The 8,101-nt window shown below is 40.9% G+C and overlaps 1 protein-coding gene across 1 annotated transcript in view; it reads left to right on the top strand.

Annotated features, from left to right (window-relative positions):
* Nucleotides 1-3,253: 3,253 nt before the first annotated feature.
* PAM (peptidylglycine alpha-amidating monooxygenase) overlaps nt 3,254-8,101 on the top strand; it is a 63,133-nt gene continuing 58,285 nt past the window's right edge. The window contains 1 exon segment of the mRNA XM_061579853.1: nt 3,254-3,389. The gene's annotated coding sequence lies outside the window, so the exon portion shown is untranslated.

The following is an 8,101-nucleotide window of genomic DNA, read 5'->3' as shown; positions in this document are numbered from 1 at the left end:
CCGCCCTCCGTTGTTGCTGGAGGACGCCTGCCCATAAACAAAACCAATATTCGCCACGAAGTGATGGAGACGTCACCACGGCGCCTGTGCCAGGCCAGGTGCACTTTGGGGCCATGTGAAGTGTCGAAGGCTCGCTAACAGGAGGAGGTCTCGGGACAGACCCAGCAGGTGCCATGGGTTGGCTGACTGAGATGACTGGTAGATGCACCCCACTGTGTCAACTTGCTGGATTTTAGCCGCCCGGCGCTCCGCTCGTTGTGAGCGTCGCTCCTCCGCCCTCCGTTGTTGCTGGAAGACGACTGCCTCCACCTGCCCAGCGGCGTCCTTCACGATGCCTCCTCCACAGAGGCCGATCTTGACACCGCTGGTACCGGTCATCGGCAAGTTCACTCAGCTCCACATCCTCTTGCGCACACACACCGGTCATGGATATTAACTTCCAACAGTTTTACGTGATGTTACACGGTGTTTATTAACGGGTTGATTCAGGCAAGGGAGGTTGTCACACACGACCAACTCGTGCTTAAGGGGCCGTCCATAAATGACGTCACGCACCTAGGGGGGGGTCAGATATTTCTGACTGTGTGACGAGGGGGGGGGGGGTTGAGAAATGTGACGTCACATCAAAATGGGCAACTTTAAATAAATATAGACAGCACGTTCTACTTAATTAAATAGACTTTTTAATACATATTTTCTCCTACAACATCAAAGTGCAGCGCCAAATTAAATACGCACTACAATGACAATAGTTTAAAGCGATTTGAAGCATGTTTTATTTTTTGGGGGGAGGGGGGGGCAGAGCTTTGTGACGTCATATTTGAGGGGGGGTCTGACTTTTTGTGACGCCGTATGACGAAGGGGGGGGGGGGGTCAAAAATCGCGTGACGTCATTTATGGACGGCCCCTAACGGAGACAATTGCCAGGAGCTGGCTATATTCAACGCAGATTATTTTATTTACGCAGACGGGAAGTCCGTTGAGATGCAGTGGCTAGCAAAGGCGACCTGGATATTTGTGTTGACATGTCCACGTTTTAATTTGGCGCTGTATTAATGGAAGGGTAATATTGCGAGCCTCGATTAACCAAAATTAGAATATTTATTCTGGCGGAATCCGATGAGCTATGAAGCTCTTTTTGCACAGATGTTCAGTAGGGGCACGCGGGGTAAGAACTTTAAAACAATAACAGCACGATAGTCGTGCAAAGTACAAGAAAGGTAAACAAATCACCCAAACACACAAATACAACTAAACCATCCCCATCCTATTATTATTGGTTCTTTCGGTAAAGTCACGTAGAAGGGAAATAATAAAATAAAATAAATTTGACTAAATTCTCACGAAGTTTCGATTGCAACACAAGCAATCATTATCAGGTGTGAAAATCACAGCAAGAAATTTAGAAAAAAATAATCCGTAAAAACAAAGTTTTTCACTATAAATCCTTTATATGCGTGGCGGCTAGAGTCCTCTCGTCCTCTGGCTTGAGATGGCTGCCACCTATGGGTCAGATGATTGTCTGCCAGCATTAAGCAATTGGTAATTAAATATTTAATTTTTTTCCCTAAACAGTGTAAAATTTTGGAAAACATTTTTCACGAAAATGTATTGTCTCGCACAACGAGTCTGTGTGCAAAATGTCAGCTCGATTGGATCACGGGAAGTGGGTTAAAAAACGACCAAAAGGTTTGCACGGTCGTAAGCAAGCAAGCAAGCGCGCAAGCGAACTTAATGTAAAGGATTTAAAAAGTGGTGGTTATTTCTTAACGTCAGCACCACGGACAGCAACTGGCGGTTGTTCAGACGGACGAGTTCATCTATGTTCGGAACGGAGGAGGGGGGGGAGAGAAAGAGAATGGAATGCGGTCTGAAAGTCACCGTAAGCGTGAACACAAACAATTAAGACCCGAAATGGTGTATCAAATCCTTCCAATGATTGCTAAGCCTAGAATCCATCTTCTCGGTTGAAATTGTCTCTGTGTTTGTATATGTGGATAGCCTCATGAACGAATCTCTCATGGTAGCCAGATGGCTTGCAGAGAACCTCTGTCTTGGAGAAGTCAACGTCATGTGAGCCCACTGAATTAACAGAGGCCGCCAGTTGCTGTCCGTGGTGCTGACGTTAAGAAAAAAACGCCACTTTTTTTCTAATTTTCTTGCTGTGGTTTTCACACCTGATGATGATTGCTTGTGTTGCAATCGAAACGTCGTGAGAATGTTATTGTTTTCTTTTAATTATTTTATTGTTTCCCTTCTACGGGACTTTACCGAAAGAACCAAGAATATGGTTGTAGTTGTTTCCATCCTACCTGCCGGATTACTAGAACATTTAAAAATTTCTCCCCGTGTCCCACACTCAGCTTCCCACTTCTAGCCCCCCAGTCTCACGTCCTCTCTCCCCCTAGCGCTCACGCAGCCCCCTACCCCCCCTTTTTGCCTGCCCCCCTTTCTTACCTATATAACCACCACTTGCCACGGCAGCTCTCTCGCCTACTTCAGCATCTTCTTGCTGTCATTATTCCACCTGATGAAGATTGCTTGTGTCGCGATCGAAACCTCGTGATTTTTTTATTTTTTCTTGTTATTTTTCTTCTTCTTCTTCTTCTCACGAAAGCTTTAAGTCAAGAAAAATTCAACAACAATAACAACAATCGAGCGTTGAGGTTGTGTGGATTAGGCGGGTGGGTAAGGCGAGGGGGGGGTCGGGGGGGGGAGGAGGCCTTCGCGTTGCCATGGCAACGCCACCCAAGGTTCTCCTCGCAGCAACCGGCCGTCGCCACGGCAACGCGCGCAACCACGGGCGGTGGCGTCACGATGACGTCACCAGCCCCCCCCCCCCCCACTCTAAGCCCCCCACGGCCCCCACCCCCCTGAAAGTGCGAACGTGAATTCGATTCCAAAGGAGTCGATTCCCAACATTGTCGGAATCGATCATTCATTTGAGCGTGCACGCTGAGTTTGATGTCAAAATCGATGTTAATTAACCCTCGAAGTTAATTTTTTTAAACTCTTCCCTGTGCGTTGTTTGCCCCCCCCCTCCCCTCTTAAGTCGAGTAGACGCAACTGTTCGTCAACGAACCGACTTCATGAGCATACCCGACGTGAAGTTTATTGAACGCCCGGCTAAGATAAGGGCTCGTCACATTGTTAAAACAAAGACATAATCGATATTCGTCGTAGAGTCTCAAAGCTACGTCCTCACGACGGAGACATTGAACTCATCATCCCCGAGTCCGATATGATTAGAATGGAATCGAATCGATTGTTTTAAAATCGAATCTTGAAAAAGGAATCGATTCCGTGTGTTTTTTTCTCTCTCTCTTTAAAAGACCCAAATCCATCTGTGTTGCCTGAGAGCCGGGCACTATTGAACACTCCTCATTCAGGTACCGACCTCCTCCTCATCATCATAACATCGTCATCCTCTCAACAACAACATCATCAGCATCATACTCATCAACAACATATGCTCAGCATTATACATTCGTAATTACAATAATCATCATCATACTCTTCATCATTGGATTATCATCATCATCTCTTCATCACAATCGTGTTCTCATCGTCATGCACACATCTTCATCATTCCTAGATTATACTGTGACCATACTCTCATCCTCAACATCATCATCATACTCACCATAGACATCATTGCACTTTTATCATCATGCTCATCAGATTGTGCTAATCTCTACTCATTATATTCTCATCATATCCTGATATCTTCATCATTCCTCAACTGTACTCTAATCCTTCAGCATTAGCATCATACTCTTCATGCCGTCATCATCATCATCATCTCTTCAACGTAATCATATACTCGTTGTTATACACAAGTCTTTATCATTCATCAATGATAGTCCATCATTCTGTCAACCTTAACATCAGCATCATCATATTCTCAACATTGTACCAATAATTATGCTCCATCATGCTCATACTTATTTTCATTCCGATCGTGTTCCTGCGGCACGCATCATCCTTCCTTATACTGTGCTTATACTCATCATCGCATTCATAATCTCAATATTACACACACATCATCATCATCCTCAGACTGTAGTTATACTCATCACATTCATAATCTCAATATTACACACACACATCATCATCATCCTCAGACTGTAGTTATACTCATCATCACATTCATAATCTCAATATTACACACACATCACCATCATCCTCAGACTGTAGTTATACTCATCATCACATTCATAATCTCAATATTACACACACACACCATCATCCTCATACTGTGGTTATACTCACCATCACATTCATAATCTCAATATTACACACACACCATAATCCTCATATTGTGGCTATACTCACCATCACATTCATAATCTCAATATTACACACATCACCATCCTCAGACTGTGGATATACTCATCATCACATTCATAATCTCAATATTACACACACACACACCATCATCCTCATCCTGTGGTTATACTCATCATCACATTCATAATCTCAATATTACACACACACCATCATCCTCATATTGTGGCTATACTCATCATCACATTCATGATCTCAATATTACACACACATCATCATCCTTATACTGTGGTTATACTCACCATCACATTCATAATCTCAATATTACACACACATCATCATCATCCTCATACTGTAGTTATACTCATCATCACATTCATAATCTCAATATTACACACACACATCATCCTCAGACTGTAGTTATACTCATCATCACATTCATAATCTCAATATTACACACACATCAGCATCATCCTCAGACTGTAGTTATACTCATCATCACATTCATAATCTCAATATTACACACACACATCACCATCATCCTCAGACTGTAGTTATACTCATCATCACATTCATAATCTCAATATTACACACACACATCACCATCATCCTCATACTGTAGTTATACTCATAATCACATTCATAATCTCAATATTACACACACACATCACCATCATCCTCAGACTGTAGTTATACTCATCATCACATTCATAATCTCAATATTACACACACACATCATCCTCAGACTGTAGTTATACTCATCATCACATTCATAATCTCAATATTACACACACACATCACCATCATCCTCAGACTGTAGTTATACTCATCATCACATTCATAATCTCAATATTACACACACACATCACCATCATCCTCATACTGTAGTTATACTCATCATCACATTCATAAGCTCAATATTACACACACACCATCATCCTCATACTGTAGTTATACTCATCATCACATTCATAATCTCAATATTACACACACACATCATCATCATATTGTGGTTAAACTCATCATCACATTCATAATCTCAATATCACACACACACATCACCATCATCCTCAGACTGTAGTTATACTCATCATCACATTCATAATCTCAATATTACACACACACATCATCATCCTCAGACTGTAGTTATACTCATCATCGCATTCATAATCTCAATATTACACACACATCACCATCATCCTCAGACTGTAGTTATACTCACCATCACATTCATAATCTCAATATTACACACACATCGTCATCATCCTCATATTGTGCTTATACTCATCATCACATTCATAATCTCAATATTACACACACACATCATCATCATCCTCAGACTGTAGTTATACTCATCATCACATTCATAATCTCAATATTACACACACACCATCATCCTCAGACTGTAGTTATACTCATCATCACATTCATAATCTCAATATTACACACACATCATCATCATCCTCATACTGTAGTTATACTCATCATCACATTCATAATCTCAATATTACACACACACATCATCATCATCCTCAGACTGTAGTTATACTCATCATCACATTCATAATCTCAATATTACACACACACCATCATCCTCAGACTGTAGTTATACTCATCATCGCATTCATAATCTCAATATTACACACACATCACCATCATCCTCAGACTGTAGTTATACTCACCATCACATTCATAATCTCAATATTACACACACATCGTCATCATCCTCATATTGTGCTTATACTCATCATCACATTCATAATCTCAATATTACACACACACATCATCATCATCCTCAGACTGTAGTTATACTCATCATCACATTCATAATCTCAATATTACACACACACACCATCATCCTCAGACTGTAGTTATACTCATCATCACATTCATAATCTCAATATTACACACACATCAGCATCATGCCTCAATTGTACTATTATAGCATTATCATTATATTCACGATCACACTATCATCATCACCACCATCATCATCATCATCCTCTCACCACCTAATGCGCGTGTTCGTGCCTGTGGACACACACACACACACAGACATTCGTGTCCATCCACATCTGGATGAGGGCTCCCAACGCCGTGCAAGTTGTGGGGTTTAGTTGATTATACCTTCACCGCGCGAGTCAGTGCGGGTAGGGTGAAGGCGATGAGCCTGGTTTGCTGGAACAAATAAGGAGAATACAACGCTTTTATATTCTACTCTTAGGTTTTTTCGGTAAAGTCACGTAGGTAAAAAATAAATAATAATAATAAAATAAAAGAACTAATAGAAATAAATTATTCTATTCTATGGCAACTTTTTGTGTTTCTAGATTTGAAGCTTTCGTGACTGCAAGGATTCATACTCTTAGTTCTTTCGGTAAAGTCACGTAGGTAAAACATGAAATTAAAATTTAAAAAAATTAAATACAAATTACGACGTTTCGGAGGCAACACAAGTCTCCGTCATCAGGTGGGACCGTCACAGCCAGATTTGCTGCATCAAGTTGTTTGTGCTTGGTAACTTCTGATATAAAAATGAGCTTCATTCACACTCTTAGGTTTTTTTCGGTAAAGTCACGTAGGTAAAAATAAATAATAAAAATAATAATAGAAATAAACTAATTATATGATTGTATTTTATTTGTATTATTAGTTCTATAATTTTTATTATTTATTTTTATTTTTACCTACGTGACTTTACCGAAAAAACCTAAGAGTATGAATCATTGCAGTCACGAAAGCTTCAAATTTAGAATCAGCTTCACCTTGATTTGTTGAACCAGGTGGTGAGAACTCAAGAAGCCAGATTTGAGTTTAATTTTCAACAGTGACTTGGGGGGCATGAGTATGCCAGTAGAAGCTATAATTGCTACGTGTGTATAATTTGGATTTGAGACATTTTCAAATTTGATAAAATTGAAACCGTGGATGATTTGGTCATGAGTTGAAATCGCGGCCAGGGTTGACTAACAACCATAATCACCGTCAACACAATCATCGTCATCGTTGCTAACATCAGCAGCACCATTTTCTTCGTCCACATCATCCCACATCAGCATCATTACCACCATCAGAATCATTACCACCACTAGAGTCATCCTCATCAGTATCGTCACGAGTGTTTTCATCAGCATTAGCACCACCACCTATCGTTATCTCCATTATGATACGTTAATTACGGCTAGCGGCATCATTGTTATAATTGCCACCACCATCAGCATAATAATGATCACATCCACGTTCACCACCACCAACATTATTTTCATCACCATATACCATCATTATTATCATGACCTGCGTCTTTTACAATCTTATTTTCATAATCGTCATCATCAACACCACCATCATCAACAACATTACCATCGTCATCATCACCACTACCAACATGATCATCATCAACACCATCAACATCATCACCACCAACATCGTCATCATCACCACCAACATCATCATCACCACCAACATCATCATCACCACCAACATCATCATCAGCACCATCAACATCGTCATCATCACCACCTCCACCACCAACATCATCAACACCATTAACATCGTCATCATCACCACCACCAACACCATCATCACCACCAACATCATCATCAACACCATCAATATCGTCATCATCACCACCTCCACCACCAACATCATCAACACCATCAACATCGTCATCATCACCACCAAAATCGTCATCATCATCACCACCTCCACCACCAACATCATCAACACAATCGACAACGTCATCATCACCACCACCACCAACATCATCAACACCATCAACATCGTTTCATTGGTAACATCGATCAAATGTTCGCCA

This window comes from Lethenteron reissneri, chromosome 1 (genome assembly GCF_015708825.2).
Source record: "Lethenteron reissneri isolate LAM-NWPU_2019-01 chromosome 1, ASM1570882v1, whole genome shotgun sequence".
NCBI classification, from domain to species: domain Eukaryota; kingdom Metazoa; phylum Chordata; class Hyperoartia; order Petromyzontiformes; family Petromyzontidae; genus Lethenteron; species Lethenteron reissneri.
Note: the sequence above shows the minus strand (reverse complement) of the source record. Positions and strands in the feature narration are given on the sequence as shown.